Consider the following 21,402-nt stretch of genomic DNA (forward strand, 5'->3'; position numbering starts at 1 on the left):
ATTGCCACACAATACTACATGTGGAATATATGGCTATTCCACATTATACTGATCTATTCTCCTATTCTTGGCCCTGTGGTGATTTATAAATTTTCCCTATTATAAAAAATATTGTATTAAATGTAAAACATATAAAAATTTGTATGGAAACACAAAAGATCCCAAATAGCCAGAACAATCTTGAGAAAGAAGAATGGAGCTGGAGGGATCATGCTCCTTGGCTTCAGGCTATACTACAGAGCTACAGTAATCAAGACAGTATGGTACTGGCACAAAAACAAACACATAGATCAATGGAACAGAATAGAAAGCCCAGAAATAAACCTATGCACTTATGGTCAATTAATCTACAACAAAGGAAGCAAGAATATACAATGGAGAAAAGGCAGTCTCTTCAATAAGTGGTGCTGGGAAAACTAGACAGCTACATGTAGAAGAATGAAATTAGAACATTCTCTAACATCATACACACACACACAAAAAAAAAATTAGAACATTCTCTAACATCATACACACACACAAAAAAAACATCATTCTCTAACATCATACACAATGGATTAAAGACCTAAATGTAAGATGAGATACTGTAAAACTCCTAGTGGAAAACATACGCAGAACACTCTTTGACATAAATTGCAGCAATATTTTTTTGGATCTGTCTCCTAGAGTAATAGAAATAAAAGCAAAAATAAACAAATGGGACCTAATTAAACTTAAAAGCTGCTGTGGTTATTTCCAGTTCCAGGTCTTATGAAACTGGCAGCTTCCATTTTTTGTCTCTTAGGCTTCTGAGTTTCTGAACCCAGCCACTATGCAACCCATAGAGCAGCCCAGGGGGGAAGGGAACAGAGATCCCCTGCCTTCTGCCCCTGCTGAGCTCCCAGCCAACAGCCAGCACTAACTGGCCAGCCATGAGAGTGAGCCACCTTACAAGTGGATCCTCAGCTCCCAGGAAGCCTCAGCTGATGACACATGGAGCAGAGACAAGCCTTCCCCACGAAGGCCTGGCCTGTCCAAATTGCAGTTTCGTGAGTTACATAATTGATTGTTGGTTGAAGCCACTGGGTTTGACATACCTAAGCTTCCTTTCCTCTAAAGTTCTTCTATGAATCTATACATATTTTATGGCTAACTTCCTGGTTTTAAGATGAGAGCCAATCCTTGTTAGTTGTATATATATCATGCCTGATTTCTCCAACAGTTACCTCATTATAGTAAGAGCCTTCTGTGGATCTTCCCAAATTAGATAAGTGACTTAACATCGAATAAGACATTTCTTTCTTTTTAAGGTGGATTCAGCATGGGACTACATGTGTCCTTGGAATTTAGCTGAATGAACACAATACATCCCAGCTTCTTTATGTTTTCATTAACTATGCTGAGTCCACACTGAACTAAGTAACATTTATACTTTACACTTTGTCTAATGCTTAGAAACCCCCAAAGTTCTTTTTTAGTAGGTTTTTAGGAAATAGAGAAGACACATATATTCACCTCAACTAGAGAGAAACAGGCCTTGAGTGGAGGGGCGGTTAGCATGTTTAAAAGAGAAGAATGGTTATTCTCCTTCTCTGCTTTTACTTACCACTTCCAGTAAACTCACACAATCCCTTTCCTTTACCCGCATTTCTACATAAGAAAATGAGGAAAAGAAAATAAAAGAAGGTAAGAAGAGAGGGGGTAGAATATCCCAGAGACCATATTTACATTTTTACAGCACTTTAAACTTTTTAAAAAGTGAAATTCCTGTAAAGTAGATAGTAGAATCCTCATTTTGGGGCCTGTGAAAATTAGTGAATTGCACAATATCTTGTACTTTGTGACAGCATACATCCTGGTCTCTGAGTAAACCCAGGGATTATTTCATTAATTCTAACATCATGCCCTTAGAGTGGGGAGGATGATGCAGACCAGACACCACCGGGGCCCCGAGGAAGATGTCCAAGGATGCAGAGGCTGAACTTCCAAAGTCAACACTCAGCCCTGCCCTCTTGGAAGTTCCTAATCTCATACACTGATGTTTCCTGTTCTCCCCCAGACCACACTTCAATTTCCTGCCTTAATCCTTCTAGGGTTTAGGAATAGGGTTTAAAGAGGAGCACAGAGACTCCCCCTACTCTTTCATGGAGCTGGGGGTGAGGGAGACAGGATTGGTGTCTTGTCAGGAAACATATTATAGTTTCTTTTTTTTTTTAAAGATCGGTTTTATTTATTTTTATTTATTTATTTTTTGCCATATCACAGGGCGTATGGGATCTTAGCTCCCTGACCAGGGATCAAACCCATGCCCCGTGCATTAGAAGCATGAAGTCTTAACCACTGGACACCCAGGGAAGTCCCTGTATCTTCTTTTGTTATGTTCCTTTGTTTTGTTTTGTTGCTTAACAGAGGAGGAGAGAGAGGATCACTTGGAGGTACAGAACTCTCTTGTACCTCTCCTCTGCTCTCATACCCTCATGAAACCAGAAGGACAAAGACGAGCTACTTAAACCACGATGAGATAGCTTCGAGATGGCGGAGGAGTAAGTCGTGAAGATCACCTTCCTCCCCACAAATACATCAAAAATACATCTACGTGTGGAACAACTCCTACAGAACACCTACTGAACTCTGGAAGAAGACCTCAGACTTCCCAAAAGGCAAGAAACTCCCCACGTACCTGGGTAGGGCAAAAGAAAAAAGAAACAACAGAGACAAAAGAATAGGGACAGGACCGGCACCTCTGGGACGGAGCTGTGAAGGAGGAAAAGCTTCCACACACTAGGAAGCCCCTTCACTGGTGGAGACAGCGGGTGCGTTGGTGGGAAGCTTTGGAGCCATGGAGGAGAACACAGCAATAGGGGTGCAGAGGGCAAAGCAGAGAGTTTCCTGCACAGAGGATCGGTGCCAACCAGTACTCATCAGCCTGAGAGGCTTGTCTGCTCACCCGCCAGGGTGGGTGGGGGCTGGAGCTGAGCCTCCGGCTTCGGAAGTCAGATCCCAGGGAGAGGACTGGGGTTGGCTGCGTGAACACAGCCTGAAGGGGGCAAGTGTGCCACAGCTAGCTGGGAGGGAGTCCAGGAAAATGTCTGGACCTGCCTAAGAGGCGAGAGACCATTGATTCGGGGTGTGCAAGGAGAGGGGATTCAGAGAACCACCTAAACGAGCTCCAGAGATGGGCATGAGATGCTAAGGCTGCTGCTGCAGCCACCAAGAATCCTATGTGAAAGCACAGGTCACTATCCACACCTCCCCTCCTGGGAGCCTGTGCAGCCTGTCACTGCCAGGGTCCTGTGATCCAGGGACAACTTCCCCAGGAGAACACATGGCATGCCTCAGGCTGTTGCAACAATCACGCCAGCCTCTGCCAACGCAGGCTCACCCTGCATTCCGTACCCTTGCCTCCCTCTGGCCTGAGTGAGCCAGAGCCCCCTAATCAGCCATTCCTTTAACCCTGTCCTGTCTGGGCAGTGAAGAGATGCCCTCAGGCGATCTACATGCAGAGTCAGGGCCAAATCCAAAGCTGAACCCCAGGAGCTGTGCAAACAAAGAGAAACAGAAATCTCTCCATGCAGCCTCAGGAGCAGTGGATTAAATCTCCACAATCAAAATGGTGTACCCTGCATCTCTGGAATATCTGAATAGACAACGAATCTTCCCAAAATTGAGGCGGTAGACTTTGGGATCAACTGTAGACTTGGGGTTTGCTTTCTGCATCTATTTTGTTTGTGGTTTTATGTTTATCTTAGTTTAGTATTTAGAGCATATTATAATTGGTAGATTTATTTATTGATTTGGTTGCTCTCTTCCTTTTTTTTTAATATATATTTTTTTCCTTTTCCTCTTTTTGTGAGTGTGTATATGTGTATGCTTCTTTGTGTGATTCTGTCTGCATAGCTTTGCTTTTACCATTTGTCCTAGGGTTCTGTCTGTCCTTTTTTTTTTTTAAGCATAGTTTTTAGCACTTGTTATCCTTGGTGGATTTGTTTTTTGCTTTGGTTTCTATTTCTTTTGTTTATTATTTTTTATTTTTAATAATATTTTTTACATTTTATTTTAATAACTTTCCTTTCTTCCTTTCTTTCTTCCTTCCTTCCTTCCTCCCTCCTTTCTTTCTTTCTTTCCTTTCTTTCTCTCTCTCTCTCCCTCCCTCCTCCTTTATTTCTTTCTCTCTTTCTCTCTCCCCCTCCCTCTCACCCTCCCTCCTTTCTTTCTTTTGTTCTTTCTTTCTTTCTTTCTCTCTCTCTCTCCCCCTCCCTCCCTCCTTTCTTTCTTTCTCTTTCTCTCTCTCCCTTCTTTCTTTCTTTCTTTCTTTTTCTTTCTCTCTTTCTGTCTTTTTCTCTCTCTCCCTCCCCCCTTCTTTCTTTCTCTCTCTCTCTCCCCCTCCCTCCCTCCTTTCTTTCTTTCTCTTTCTCTCTCTGTCTCCCTTCTTTCTTTCTTTTTCTTTCTCTTTCTCTCTTTCTGTCTTTTTCTCTCTCCCTCCCTCCCTCCTTTCTTTTTCTTTCTTTCTCTCTTTCTCTCCCTCCCTCCTTTCTTTCTTTCTTTTTCTTTCTCTCTCTCTCTCCCTCTCTCCTTTCTTTCTCTTTCTCTCTTTCTTTCTCTCTCTCTCCCCCTCCCTCCCTCCTTTCTTTCTTTCTCTTTCTCTCTCTCTCCCTTCTTTCTTTCTTCCTTTCTTTCTTTTTCTCTTTCTGTCTTTTTCTCTCTCTCTCCCTCCCTCCCTTCTTTCTTTCTTTCTCTCTCTCTCTCCCCCTCCCTCCCTCCTTTCTTTCTTTCTTTCTTTCTCTTTCTCTCTCTCTCCCTTTCTTTCTTTTTCTTTCTCTTTCTCTCTTTCTGTCTTTTTCTCTCTCTCTCCCTCCCTCCTTTCTTTCTTTCTTTCTTTCTTTCTTTCTTTCTTTCTTTCTTTCTTTCTTTCTTTCTTTCTTTCTCTCTCTCTCTCTCTCTCCCTCCCTTTTCTTCTTAACCAGGGGGCTAAGAGAGTCATGGTGCTGCAGCTGGGGGGCAGGCCCAAGCCTTTGAGGTGGGAGAGCCGAGTTCAGGACACTGGTCCAGCAGAGACCTCCCCATCCCATGTAATATAAAAGGGTGAAAGCTCTCTCAGACATCTCCATCTCAACGATAGGACTGATCTCCTCTCAACGACCAGCAAGCTACAGTGCTGGACACCCTATGCCAGACAACTAGCAAGACAGGTACACAGCCCCACCCATTAGCAGAGAGGCTGACAAAAATCATAATAAGTTCACAGACACCCCAAAACACACCACTGGACGTGGTCCTGCCCACCAGAAGGATACAGCCTCATCCACCAACACAAGTACCAGTCCCCTCCACCAGGAAGCCTACACAATCCACTGAACCAACCTTATCCACTGGGGGAAGACACCAAAAACAAGGGGAACTACGAAACTGCAGCCTGCGAAAAGAAGACCCCAAACACAGTAAGTTAAGCAAAATGAGAAGACAGAGAAACACAAGCAGATGAAGGAGCAAGGTAAAAAACCCACCAGATAAACAAATGAAGAGGAAATAGGCAGTCTACCTGAAAAAGAATTCAGACTAATGATAGTAAAGATGATCCAAAATCTTGGAGATAGAATGAATAAAATACAAGAAACACTTAACAAGGACCTAGAACTAAAGAGCAAACAAACAATGATGAACAACAAAATAAATGATAACAAAATTTCTCTAGAAGGAATCAATAGCAGAATAAGAGAGGCAGAAGAATGGCTAAGTGACCTGGAAGATAAAATAGTGGAAATAGCTACTGCAGAGCAGAATAAAGAAAAAGAATGAAAAGAACTGAGGACAGTCTCAGAGACCTCTGGGAAAACATTAAATGCACCAACATTCGAATTATAGGGGTCCCAGAAGAAGAGAAAAAGAAAGGAACTGAGAAAATACTGGAAGAGATTATAGTTGAAAACTTCCCTACTATGGGAAAGGAAATAGTCAATCAAGCCCAGGAAGCACAGAGAGTCCCATAGGACAAATGCAAGGAGAAACAGGCCAAGACACATATTAATCAAACTACCAAAAATTAAATATGAAGAAAAAATATTAAAAGCAGCAAGGGAAAAGCAACAAACAACATGCAATGGAATCCACATAAGGTTAACAGCGGGACTTTGAGCAGAAACTCTGCACGCTAGAAGGGAGTGTTAGGACATATTTAAAGTGATGAAAGAGAAAAACCTACACCAAGATCACTCTACCCCGCAATGACCTCATTCAGATTTGATGGAGAAATTAAAACCTTTACAGACAAGCAAAACCTAAGAGAATTCATCACCACCAAACCAGCTTTACAGCAAATCCTAAACGAACTTCTCTAGGCAGGAAACACAAGAGAAGGAAAAGATCTACAATAACAAACCCAAAACAATTAAGAAAATAGTAATAGGAACACACATATCAATAACTAACTTAAATGTAAATGGATTAAATGCTGCAACCAAAAGACATAGACTGGCTGAATGGGTACAACAACATGATCCATATATATACTGTCTATAAGAGACCCAGTTTAGACAGGGACACATACAGATTGAAAGTGATGGGATGGAAAAAGATATTCCATGCAAATGGAAATCAAAAGAAAGCTGGAGTAGCAATTCTCATATCAGAAAAACACAGACTTCAAAATAAAGACTATTACAAGAGACAAGGAAGGACACTACATAATGATCAAGGGATCAATCCAAGAAGAAGGTATAACAATTGTAAATATTTATGCACCCAACATAGGAGCACCTCAATATATAGGCAAATGCTAATAGCCATAAAAGGGGAAATCGACAGTAACACAATCATAGTAGGGGACTTTAACACCCCACTTTCACCAATGGAAAGATCACCCATAATGAAAATAAATAAGGAAACACAAGCTTTAAATGATACTTTAAACAGGATGAACTTAATTGATATTTATAGGACATTCCATCCAAACAACACAATACACTTGCTTCTCAAGTGCTCATGGAACATTCTCCAGGACAGATCATACATTGGGTCACATCAAGCCTTGGTAAATTTAAGAAAATTGAGATTGTATCAAGTATCTTTTCTGACCACAATGCTATGATTCTAGATATCAATTACAGGAAAATACATGTGAAAAATACAAACAAATGGAGGCTAAATAATACACTACTAAATAACCAAGAGATCACTGAAGAAATCAAAGAGGAAATCAAAAAATACCTAGAAACAAAATGAAAACAGGATGACCCAAAACCTATGGGAGGCAACAAAAGCAGTTCTAAGAGGGTATTTTATAGCAATACAATCCTACCTCAAGAAACGTGAAATACCTCAAATAAACAACCTAACCTTACACCTAAAGCAATTAGAGAAAGAAGAACAAAAAAACCGCATATTTAGCAGAAGGAAAGAAATCATAAAGATCAGATCATAAATAAATAAAAAAGAAATGAAGGAAACAATAGCTAAGATCAATAAAACTAAAAGCTGGTTCTTTGAGAAGATAAACAAAATTGATAAAACACTAGCCAGACTCATCAAGAAAAAAAGGGAGAAGACTCAAATCAACAGAATTGAAATGAAAAAGGAGAAGTAACAACTGACACTGCAGAAATACAAAGGGTCAAGAGAGATTACTACAATCAACTATATGCTAATAAAATGGACAACCTGGAAGAAATGGACAAATTCTTAGAAAAGCACCACCTCCTGAGACTGAACCAGAAAGAAATAGAAAATATAAACAGATCAATCACAAGCACTGAAATTCAAACTGTGATTTAAAATCTTCCAACAGGGCTTCCCTGGTGGCGCAGTGGTTGAGAGTCCACCTGTGGATGCAGGGGACACGGGTTTGTGCCCCAGTCCGGGAAGATCCCACATGACGCGGAGTGGCTGGGCCCGTGAACCATGGCCGCTGAGCCTGTGCATCTGGAGCCTGTGCTCCGCAACAGGAGAGGCCACATCAGTGAGAGGCCCGCGTACCGCAAAAAAAAAAAAAAATCTTCCAACAAACAAAAGCCCAGGACCAGATGGCTTCACAGTCAAATTCTAGCAAACATTTAGGGAAGAGCTAACACCTATCCTTCTCAAAATCTTCCAAAATATAGCAGAGGGAGGAACACACCCAAACTCCTTCTACGAGGCCACCATCACCCTGATACCAAAATCAGACAAAGATGTCACAAAAAAAGAAAAATACAGGCCAACATCACTGATGAACATAGATGCAAAAATCCTCAACAAAATACTAGCAAACAGAATCCAACAGCACATTAAAAGGATCATACACCATGATCAAGTGGGGTTTATTCCAGGGATGCAAGGATTCTCCAATATATGCCAGACAATCAATGTGATACACCATATTAACAAATTGAAGGAGAAAAACCATATGATCATCTCAATAGATGCAGAGAAAGCTTTCAACAAAATTCAACACCCATTTATGATAAAAACTCTCCAGAAAGTAGGCATAGAGGGAACTGACCTCAGCATAATAAAGGCCATATTGCCAAACCCACAGCCAACATCATTCCCAATGGTGAAAAACTGAAACCATTTCCTCTAAGATCAGGAAAAAGACAAGGTTGCCCACTCTCATCACTATTATTCAACACTGTTTTGGAAGTTTTAGGCACAGCAATCAGAGAAAAAAAGAAATAAAAGGAATCCAAGTTGGAAAAAAAGAAGTAAAGCTTTCACTGTTGACATGATACTATACATAGAGAATCCTAGAGATGCTACCAGAAAACTACTAAAGCTAATCAATTAATTTGGTAAAGTAGCAGGATACAAAATTAATGCACAGAAATTTCTTGCATTCCTATACACTAATGATGAAAAATCTGAAAAAGAAATTAAGGAAACAATCCCATTTACCATTGCAACAAAAAGAATTAAATACCTACGAATAACCCTACCTAAGGAGACAAAAGGCCTGTATACAGAAAACTAAGACACTGATGAAAGAAATTAAAGATGATACAAACAGATGGAGAGATATACAATGTACTGGGGTTGGAAGAATCAACATTGTGAAAATGACTATACTACCCAAAGCAATCTACAGATTCAATGCAATCCGTAACTACCAATGGCATTTTTCACAGAAGTAGAACAAAAAATGTCACTATTTGTATGGAAACACAAAAGACCCCGAATAGCCAAAGCAATCTTGAGAAAACTGAGCTGGAGGAATCAGGCTCCCTGACTTCAGACTATACTATAAAGCTACAGTAATCAAGACAGTATGGTACTGGCACAAAAACAGAAATATAGATCAATGGAATAGGATAGAAAGCCCAGAGATAAACCCACACACATATGGTCACCTTGTCATTGATAAAGGAGGCAAGCATATACAGTGGAGAAAAGATAGCCTCTTCAATAAGTGGTGCTGGGAAAACTGGACAGCTACATGTTAAAGAATGAAATTAGAACAGTCCCTAACACCATACACAAAAATAAACTCAAAATGGATTAAAGACCTAATTGTAAGACCAGACACTACAAAACTCTTAGAGGAAAACACAGACAAAACCCTCTATGACATACATCACAGCAAGATCCTTTTGACCCACCTCCTAGAGAAATGGAAATAAAAATAAAAATAAACAAATGGGATCTAATGAAACTTAAAAGCTTCTGCACAGCAAAGGAAACCATAAACAAGATGAAAAGACAACCTTCAGAATGGGAGAAAATATTTGCAAATGAAGCAACTGACAAAGGATTAATCTCCTAAATTTACAAGCATCTCAATATCAAAAAAACAAATAACCTAATCCATAATTGGGCAGAAGACGTAAACAGACATTTCTCCAAAGAAGATATACAGATTGCCAAAAAACACATGAAAGGATGCTCAACATCACTAATCATTAGAGAAATGCAAATCAAAACTACAATGAGGTATCACCTCACACCATTCAGAATGGCCATCATCAAAAAATCTGCAAACAATAAATGCTGGAGAGGGTGTAGAGAAAAGGGAACCTTCTTGCACTGTTGGTGGGAATGTAAATTGATACAGTGACTATGGAACACAGTATGGAGGTTACTTAAAAATCAAAAACTAGAACTACCATATGACCCAGCAATCCCACTACTGGGCATATACCCCGAACAAACCATAATTCAAAAGGAGTCATGTATCACAATGTTCATTGCAGCACTATTTACAATAGCCATTGACAGAAGGATGGATAAAGAAGATGTGGCACATATATACAATGGAATATTACTCAGCCATAAAAAGAAACGAAATTGAATTATTTGTCATGAGGTGGATGGACCTAGATAGTGTCATACAGAGTGAAGTATGTCAGAAAGAGAAAAACAAATACTGTATGCTAACACATATATATGGAATCGCAAAAACAACAACAAAAAAATGGTTCTGAAGATCCTAGAGGCAGGACAGGAATGAAGACACAGACGTAGAGAATGGACTTGAGGACACAGGGAGGGGGAAGTGTAAGCTGGGCCGAAGTGAGAGAGTGGCATGGACATATATACACTACCAAATAGTAAATAGATAGCTAGCGGGAAGCAGCTGCATAGCACAGGGAGATGAGCTCGGTGCTTTGTGTCCACCTAGAGGGGTGGGATAGGGAGGGTGGGAGGGAGATGCAGGAGGAAGGAGATATGGGGATATATGTATATGTATAGCTGATTCATTTTGTTTTAAAGCATAAACTAACACACCATTGTAAAGCAATTATACTCCAATACAGGTGTTAAAAAACAAAAACACATGACCATGCTGTATTATATACTGCCTTTCCTTTTATTCATATCAGAAAAGTAGAATAAAATATTTCCTTGTAAAAAAAAAAAAAAGAAAATTGGGAACATTTCTTCCTCATAGAATGTCAGAGCCAGAAGTCATCGTGGAGGTGCGGAGGTTAGCAGTTTCGGATTCTGTTATGCGGTGCCCTCAGGCTCTCTGCAGGGGAAGCTACATAGAGTTTGCTGCCCACTTCAACCAGCGTGGCTCTGCTTTGACCGTTTTATACACCATGGCTTTGTGTAAGATTTTACTGATAAAAGGCTACCATTATTATTACTTTTAAAAATAAATTTATTTATTTTTGGCTGTGTTGGGTCTTCGTTGCTGCACACGGGCTTTCTCTAGTTGGGGCGAGCAGGGGTCGCTCTTCGTTGTGGTGCGCGGGCTTCTCATTGCGATGGCTTCTCTTGTTGTGGAGCATGGGCTCTAGGCATAAGGGCTCAGTAGTTGTGGCTTACAGGCTCAGTTGCTCTGTGGCATATGGGATCTTCCCGGACCAGGGCTCGAACCCATGTCCCCTGCATTGGCAGGTGGATTCTTAACCACTGCACCACCGGGGAAGCCCTACCATTATTTTTTAAAAGCATAAAACCACCCACCTGCTCTAGTCACCTTCTTTCACATGTAGCAAAGCAAAAGTTGTTTTGTTTTGTTTTTGCTGACTTTGGAATGTTTATTCTTTAAAAAATTAGTTGCTTTTTCTACAGCTATACAAAGTTCTTAATGTTTCTTTGGCAATGGAATATAATGGAACTTTTACAACTACATTTTACAAAAAGTTACCTTTGCCTCAGAAACAGTATTTACTGTGTGCACATAGTTGACTGACAAAATTCCCTACCATCCAGCACCCTAATTAATTGACAAAATAAACAAACTGCCCAGGAATCTTGGTGCACTGGAAGCAGAGTCAGAACGTAGGCATTTTAACCTCCTTTCTAGTGTTCTTTCAGTCCTCCCCAACTCAAGCGCTGCATGTTGTGTGATTTATTCACCAAGAGGAAGTGGGGACGGGTTGCTGGAATAACAGAAGCTGACTGACCTTGAATTTCACCCTCGCAATGAGTAAGCCAACTTAGTGGCTTTACCACCTCTGTCATCACTTCTGCTTCACACCAGGCTCATTGTGAGCCGGAAGCACATGACTCCCTATGGATTATGTGGGCCACACTGGGCTCCACCAGCTAGCATCAAGCAGCCTACAGGCCTGCAGAAAGTAGACTCACCATGCTGAGAACATCCTCCTCCAGACCCATCAAGTCTCCCCAGCTCCGAGACAATATATCCCTTAAGATCTTAACAAGTTTATTACTTTAAAAATCTGAATGGGTAGAATATATGCTAAGGCCTTGACTTTGCTATCACTTCAAAGTGAGATTTCCCTGCCTTCCCAGCCCTAAATTACTCTGAAATGATATAATGCTCTTATCTGTATTGATCAGACTGACCCTTTTTATTCACAGTCTTCTGGTTTTTGTTTTGTGGTTCTGCCCTACAACCACAGAATGGAAGGTTCCTTGAAACCTGGGATCATATTATACAAACCTGAGGTTTCCAAACCTCAAAATAGGACCTACAAAAAATAGGCACAGAAAGATTAGGCAGCATACTAGAATCAGAGACTATCCTGGAAAATGCAGCATTGTAGCAGTTGGTAAATATACTGGGTTGGCTAAAAAGTGCCTGCGGTTTTTAAGTAAAAATAAAAGACACATTTTTCATTTCACCAAGAACTTTATTGAACAATGATGTATTCACCGTTTTGTTCCACTACCTTCTGCCTTTTTTTTTTTTTTTTTGCGGTACGCGGGCCTCTCACTGCCATGGCCTCTCCCGTTGCAGAGCACAGGCTCCGGACGCGCAGGCTCAGCAGCCATGGCTCACGGGCCCAGCCGCGGCATGTGGGATCTTCCCGGACCGGGGCACAAACCCGTGTCCCCTGCATCGGCAGACAGACTCTCAACCACTGCGCCACCAGGGAAGCCCCCATTCTGCCATTTTTGAGGCAATTTCATAATTCCATCTTCCCAAGACTTTTAATATCTTTTTGAGCAAAGAGCTGTTCCAGGTGCCTTTTACAGTCTTCCAGGGAATTAAAATTTTTTCCATTAAGAGAATTTTGTAAAGATCTAAATAAATGGAAACCTGAAGGTGCAATGTCTGGTGAATACAGAGGATCAATCAGAACTTAACAGCTTTTGCCTGGTCACCAAAGAAACATGCAGTCTTGCATTATCCTGATGCAAGATTATGAGTTTTCTGTTGACTAATTTTGGACGCTTTTCATCGAGTGCCGCTTTCAGTTGGTCTAATTGGGAGCAGTACTTGTTGGAATTAATCGTCTGGTTTTCCGGAAGGAGCTCACAATAGAAGACTCCCTTCCAATCCTACCATAGACACAACATCATCTTCTTTGGATGAAGACAGGCCTTTGGTGTGGTTGGTGATGGTTCATTTCTCTTGCCCCATGATCTCTTCTGTTCCACATTATTGTTCAGTATCCACTTTTAATCGCCTGTCACAATTTATTTTAAAAATGGAATGTTTTCATTACATTTCAGTAGAGAAATGCATGCAGAAATATGGTCAGGAAGGTTTTTTTCACTTCATTTATGTGGGACCTAAACATCAAAGCGATTAACATAACCAAGCTGGTGCAAATCATTTAACGCTTGATTTGGATATTTTGAGTGTGTCGGCTATCTCCTGCATGGTATAGCATTGATTATTCTCAATTAATGCCTCAATTTGATTGCTATTAACTTCAACTGGTCTACGCAGACCGTGGAACATCGTCCAGCAAGAAATCTCCAACGCGAAACTTTGCCTCTCACTTTTGACACATTCGATCAAGTCATAGTACCTTCTCCATACACTGCACAAGTCTGTTTTTTTGCGTTTCAGTTGTCCTTTTACCTTTCTTGAAATAATAAAGCATAATATGCCAAAATGTTGCTTTTTTTCTTCCATCTTCAATATTAAAATGGCTACACAAAAATCCACCAATTTTGATGTCTTTTTTTAAATGCACGCTGATATGACAGCTATCACATACAATCTAACGCAACTGTTTCGAATGAAGTTAAATGACAACTAAGTGCTACCAGAGCCATCTTACAGAAAAACCCAACAGACCTTTTGGCCAACCCAGTACACAGCAGGATGCTGTATGTTCAACAGGTTCCTAAATTCTTGGGGAAGAAAAAAACTAGACCCAGGCTGCACAGACCCCATGTTAAAAAATATAAATGACCTAGAGACATCATAGGCTGGCTAAGTATTAAAATGAAATAAGTGATGCGTTCATTGATGATAAGCAGAATAATAGATAACTATGAATTTGGAGGTAATGGAATGATGACGTCCTTTTCAGTGCAATCCAAAAAACACTGTAGAACATTATAAGTAAGGACTAGGCACTCTGGGGGATGCTGATTCAAAGAGAACACTCAATATTCCAAGCTAATGCTGCAACACAGTCCCAGATAGAAGTGGTGTAGGACCAAATGTGGAGCCAGAGTGAACAGGTTGTTTGTTGTCTGCTAAAGGACTCTGAAATGGAGCAGAGCTTCTGGATAACCATTTAAAATCACTGCAGAGCCTGGTCAAAGTGTTGAGAGCAAGAAAGCAGCTTTGGCTGCAGCGTCAGGAGTGATTTGGAGAAGGTTTTTACTCAAGGCAAGCAGAGGTAGAAAGACTTAAGTTTCAACTTGGGTCTTGTGTTAGCCAAATTTGTCTGTTTTGTCATTTGACAGCAGTGGCAATGCTGATCTCAGTTGTTAGGGGAAAAACTCGTAATTCTCCTGGTCCAGTTGGGGATAAGGGAAATGGCAAGGAAGAGTCAGAGGGCTCACACCCCTGGTGGAGCCACAGTGTCTGATGGCATTTTTTATCTCTTTTTTTTTCTTTCAAACTAGAACTAGATGGATGACAGAGAATTTACAATGGAATACCTAAGAAGTAGTACCAGGGCAATCTATTTTACCACTGAAAGACCAAGACATGTTTCATGGAGACTTGAACCAGAAAATTGGTGAAAAAGCACTTTGATCTAGACCTACTTCTTGGGCTCTCTTTTCTTTCTCCTTGAGAATGTTTTACAAAGGTAGTGTGATAAGTGCTAATTGAGTAGTACGGAGAGTATCTGTTTACTAAAAAGAGTTCAAAGGAGCAGAGATCACAGTGGGCTGCAGCAACCGGGGAAATAGTGACTAGAACTTCAAGGATGGGTGAGATTCAGATTAAGTGGAAAGGAGAGAGAAAGGAGGGGCTTGCTGGGCAGAGGGAGATGCCAAGTACAAAGCAAGCAGAAAGCACAAGACCACTATTACACAAGGCTTTAACGGATGAAAAAACTGAGGCTCAGGTAGACTAAGACTCTTGACTAAGCATACACAGCTCCTGCATTACTATATAAGGAACTAAAGTAAAGCTACTTAATACCAAAGCCCATATTCCTTCCCCAGACTCCAGGTTCACAAGGCTGACAGACATGTAAACAACTAACTGTGATACGTGTTTGTGAGTTGAAAGCTGTTTCATTACTTTTTATTTTCATTTAGTTATACTTGTCACAACATGTCAAAAAAGGAAGCAGCGGGCTTCCCTGGTGGCGCAGTGGTTGAGAGTCTGCCTGCCGATGTAGGGGATGCGGGTTCGAGCCCCGGGCTGGGAAGATCCCACATGCCGCGGAGCGGCTGGGCCCGTGAGCCATGGCCGCTGAGCCTGCGCATCCAGAGCCTGTGCTCTGCAACGGGAGAGGCCACGACAGTGAGAGGCCTGTGTACTGCAAAAAAAAAAAAAAGGAAGCAGCATTGCTTTCTAGAGAAATATTTATTTCCTGTATTGATGTCAACACATTAACTCATCTGGAAGGGAGATTCCTCCAAGTAGAGGAATAATGGTGACATGATGTGGTCCAAAGCATAAGCTGGCAACTTTCTGAGGGTGGAGTGATGACAAAATAGAGAGAGAGAGAGAGAGAGAGAGAGAGAGAGAGGGAGGGAGGGAGGGAGGGAGGGAGGGAGAGGATAGAAAAGTCCAAAGAAACGAGAGGTGGAACTGTTAGCTCCAAAATGTTCTGAATTAAGCTGATAATCCTTTTCTGATTAGAAACACTTCAGATTTTCAGAAATAAAAGTTTTTGTCAAAAGCAGTTTAACACTGGTGTTTGTGAGGTATGTGTTCTTTTCAAATGTTTCAAATCAAGGCAAATGGACAACCCAGGAAGGATTACTGTTGACCTCGGTGAGTGCTGGATCTAACTTACTCTCACCAGTCTCCTATCCTTTGTGGAATAATGTGGTAAATCAACAAGTTGAGCAAGTAAGCAATGTACAGTAGGGGAGACCGACCTCATTTAAAGCTGCTATTCCAAAGTCTGTGCACTCCTGCTAGCTTGCTGGGCTTAGCCTCCTCCTAAGTGTCCTGGTAGCTGACTGATGAACTGCTTAATGGTCCATGAACTAAAGGGAATTATTAACTCAGTTCCCTGCATGTGGAGTTCAAAACTACCTAGATAAATAAGTAAAAGATACTAGCTTTAGGATGGCTGCTATTGCCTAGGAAAAGGAGTACAGGAGCCCTAGTGGTAGCTAGAGACAGAATAACTGGCTATTTGACTCTTCTGATACCTCTGAGGTAGGGAAGGCAAAGTTAGGCACAGTTTCTCAAAGATCCCCTAAAACCCTTGGCTAGTTTCTATCAGAGCCCTTACCACATTGTATTGTAACTGTCTGTGTGTAGGTCTGCCATCCTCAACAGGTTGAATCCTTGGAGGCAGTGACTGTATTTTATCCGTACTTTTCCCACTTCCTTGCATATGTGTCCACCAAATGTTGAGTGGGTGAGTGAGTAAAATGGGTAGATGGATGGAGACAAATCATCACACTCACCATGCCTAAGCAACTTAAACCTGGCAGTGGAAGGTTTAACATTAACCTGGCAGTGGGAGAAAATTAACCCTGCAAAGGATTAATTTCCATGAGGTAACTCAGGAAAATTGACTAAGGAATGTGTGTTGGCAATCAATGGGTAATCTATTGAAAAAGCACTTACTTTTCAGAGAAATTTGTTTTCAAGGAAGGCAAGTCACAAGTGAGGGTATTTACAGCCTTTTGCTTTTAGTTGTAACAATGCTGCAGAATGCGCTGAGCTCTGGGATGCCGATAACGCAGAAAAGGCTCATTAGGATCACCACCCAAATATTTGCAACATCTGCCCTTCGAGTAGTTAACTATTCAAACCACCTGCAGTGCTTTTTTTTTTTTTTCCGGTACGCGGGCCTCTCACTGTTGTGGCCTCTCCCGTTGTGGAGCACAGGCTCCGGACGCGCAGGCTCAGCGGCCATGGTTCACGGGCCCAGCCACTCCGCGGCATGTGGGATCCTCCTGGACCGGGGCACGAACCCGTGTCCCCTGCATCGGCAGGCGGACTCTCAACCACTGCGCCACCAGGGAAGCCCTGGAGTGCTTTTTAATATTGTATTCTAGAACAGTGATTCTCAACTTTCTTTTCTCTTATGTTCTACAAGTCTTCTGTCTTTCTCTCCTCCCTGCTCCCCCACTGCATTCCTGTCTCCTCACGTCTAAATTCCCTTTATAATAAGAACCTGCTATACAAAAATAAATAAATAAATAAAATTAAAAAAAATAAAAAATAAACCACCTTTACTCAATTATTGTCTCTGCCTTTATTGCCTTGGAGGAGAAATGTGACAGGGTAGAAAGCCAAAAATATTCTGAGAGCTATTTCTTTGCTTTGGTTCTAAAATCCTCAGCTCTGTGAGGGAAAAAGAGAGTTCTGGGTTCATCTAAAATGTATGAGGAACAAGACTGGAGGAAAACATTCCCTCTTTGCTAGAAAAAGTTCCTCCAGGCTGGGGAGAGGTAGAGGAAGAACAGATATGATGAAAGTAGATAAATGAGTGGGCTCCAGAGACAGGGGTCTGACATCGTGTTTTCTGAGAAGAGTCCCGGAGAGGTGGCAAGACCCCTGAGAGATTTAGGGGAGTCGAGAGAATCTGCACATTGCAGGAAAAGGAGCAGAGCCAGAGAGGAGGGCTTACTATGTGGTGGATCATGGCAAGGGAATGCCACAGACAATTGGTAAGATCACTGTGTCCCAGGATGATCTGGCAGCAGAAACATAGTCCCCATGATTCACAATGGGGCCCAGAATCTGTAAGGAGATTTACCAGGCTTAACGCAAAAGGGACAGTTCAACAGCGACTTGAATGGACTAATAACGGAGGACAAGACTGAACCATGGAGTCTCAGTAAAAACCGGTGGGGACAAATGATGTTTTCCTGCAACCCAATGTCTGGCTCTATGTAAGTTCTTCAGGACTGAGCCATGGGTCTGCAGAAAAGGGGAAGGAATCTTAAATTGACTAGCTTAAGTTTTCCTTTCTATGGTGTAATTGTGAGTTCAAAGTAGTAATTAAGTAAAGATATAAAAATATAAACAATGTGTATATCCTGCACATCTAAGTGTGGATCGAAATCCATTTTTACTATTTATCTGCCTGTCTCTCCAACCATCCATCTATCCATCCGCCCATCCATCCATCCATCCATCCACCCATCCATCCATTTATCCATCCATCTTTTTCCAGAAAGAACCTAAGGCAGTTTATAAATATCTATAACCAATCAAAGAATCTTGGTGCTACCATAACAGATACATGAGTTGAACTAGACATTACAACTCAGAAGCCAAGAAGTAGGTAGCCAACACAAATAAATAAAGCATGTCAGAGTAAGCTAAATCCTTTGCCTAAATTGTATCTATTTTTATTGACCTGTGGTGTGTGTTCCATGATGGTGAACATCCTGTTTAAGATTTTGTATGTGTGTGTGTATGGGGGGGTGCATGTGTGAAATTTTAAATTATTGCACTTTAAATTTTGTAGTTGAGTTCCTTGATTAGGAATCAGAAACCTGACAATGTCAGATCTTCTATTGCACTTTGTGATACGCATTATAGAAAATTCAGCCCCCTATTTTTAAACCGGGAATAATGTGTTATTTTATTCACTTTAATGATAGCCAGTCACAAACATACGTTCTTCCAAACAGAGAGACTTTTCACGTTGGTTTTTGTATTTAGGGCACTGTTCCTGAGCTCTGTGCTCACACCAATAATATTAATTGTGAAGAACAACTTGAACAATTTTAGTTCATTTTCAAAAATCTGATTTCAGAAAACGATTTTTGAGTTTCAGTGTTCAAATCCCTAAGTTTGGAACGGCAGTTTTGGCCATCACTTTCATTTAGGTGGAACAGAGAACAATTTCAATGTGTGAAAGTGGGTCATACTCTTCCTTAACAAATGAGTTTCCTAAAGACATAGTTTTATTAAGGAAAGAGCAAATGAAATAATAGATTTGGGTACCATTAATAAATGCCCCTGTAGGAAAATATTTTAATATTTACATTGTAATAACAATGAAAATGGCCAAGTTTTTTCGCTTGTTTGTTTGTTCTTTGTTTTTCTTTTTTTTAGGGAAAAAGTATTGGAAAATCCCTATTTTTGAGCCTAGGAATATGAGAGGACAAGGAATAACCTTTTGTAGTCATGGTATGTCAATAATTTGTACACACCTACGATATCTCAGAGTAAGAAATAGGCTTAAAAGGGAGCTCTAACCTCTCCCATAAATTTTTTCTAGAATTTCCCTTTGAAAAACAGGAACAAGTCAGGTTTTTTTTCCCAAGAAGCTAAAACATGTTTTTCGCACCCTATAATGAATGACCAAGCCATCTAACTTGTCTGTTCTACAGCAGATTTGGTATCAGTCATTGCGTTCCCTAAGCAAAGTACTGCATTGTCTGTGGCTCCAGCACAGGGGCATGTCCAGTTCCTGGAGCTATAACCATATCCACAGTGGGTGAGATTTTCAACTTCCTAGCACAAAATGATTTCTGTGAGCAAGGTAGCAGGCAGATTTGAGTTCCAGGTCTTTGTAAAACAATGGATTTGTTGGCCACCTGGATTTGTTTCAATATAATCTAATATTGACACCAAATACCAACCAAACTCATATGAGTACAACTTAAAGTCACACAGTACTTTTCAGTAGTCTGCATTAAATCTTTGAAGACTATTCTCAACACATAAAAAGGTTATTTTCTGAGATAGTGTCTCTCCTGGGCCTCTTCCAAAAGTTATTTAGTAATGGAAAAGCATTCATCAACACCACAAAAATAAGACGGTAGTATTCAAATGTGTGTTCCTATCAGCTGCAATTTTTTAAAACACCAAGTGATTTTACTTTTTCACAAAACTTGTCCTATAGCCTCTCAGTTATGTCTTAAAACTGATAAGAAATATTACGTGTGCTTAGATTTCCATTTTCAAATGGTCATTCCTGATTAGTACACATCATTTCTGCTCATACAACTGACACGCTTTTATAAGACTGTCATGCTTAAACACTTCTTATTCTAGGAAAACTTTTCTTACTTAATATGTAGCTACATTTCATAACAGCATTTTCTTTAGTCATAAATTAAGCCTCGATGACAAGTTATGCCCTTTCATAGTTGACTATTTTGGGGGAGTACCAACATAATTATCATATTCATATTAATGTCAAATTGTATTCTGTTGTCTCAGATACACATTAGCTTGCACATGAATTATGTAAACATTTTTTTTTTAAAAGATGAAGTTTTACTTTGCTTGGTCTCTAATTCAAATTGACCCTAGGGCTTCCCTGGTGGCACAGTGGTTGAGAGTCGGCCTGCCAATGCAGGGGACATGGGTTTGAGCCCTGGTCTGGGAAGATCCCACATGCTGCAGAGCAACTAGGCCTGTGGGCCACAACTACTGAGCCTGCGCGTCTGGAGCTTGTGCTCCACAACGAGAGGCCGTGACAGTGAGAGGCCCACGCACCGCGATGAAGAGTGGCCCTGGCTCGCCGCAACTAGAGAAAGCCCTCACACAGAAATGAAGACCCAACACAGCCAAAAATAAATAAATAAAAGATGCCTCTCTTTAGATATCTATTAAAAAAAAAATTGACCCTAAACAAAGCTTATGTCACCAAAAAAAGTTAACACAAGGATTTATGTATAGGAAAGCTGAATTTAGGAGGGGCAAATAGTCTCATCTCAATGACATTGTAGGTCATGAGCAACTCTGTAAGAAGGTTAGAACTTCAGTTTTCTTGGTTCACTGTATTATTTACACACGTTTTTCTTTCTCCAAGGGTATGCATAAAACAAACAAATCATGCTAGTGTCCCTCTTACTCAGGATGTGCTCTCTAACTTCCATAAGAACACTAAGCTCCATGGCTGAAGTGGCATTTCAAGCATGGCAAGGAATTAAAACATTAGAGAATGGATACATGTATATGTATGCCTGAGTCTCTTTGCTGTGCACCTGAAACTATTACAACATTGTTAATCGGCTATACTCCAATATAAAAAAAAACATTAATTATTTCCACTATTTTATCTTCAAGGTCACTTATCCGTTCTTCTGCCTCAGTTATTCTGCTACTGATTCCTTGCAGAGAATTTTTAATTTCATTTATTGTGTTGTTCATCATTGTTTGTTTGCTCTTTAGTTCTTCTAGTTCCTTGTTAAACGTTTCTTGTATTTTCTCCATTCTATTTCCAAGATTATGGATCATCTTTA

This window comes from Leucopleurus acutus, assembly GCF_964270905.1.
Source record: "Leucopleurus acutus genome assembly, chromosome: 2".
NCBI lineage: Eukaryota > Metazoa > Chordata > Mammalia > Artiodactyla > Delphinidae > Leucopleurus > Leucopleurus acutus.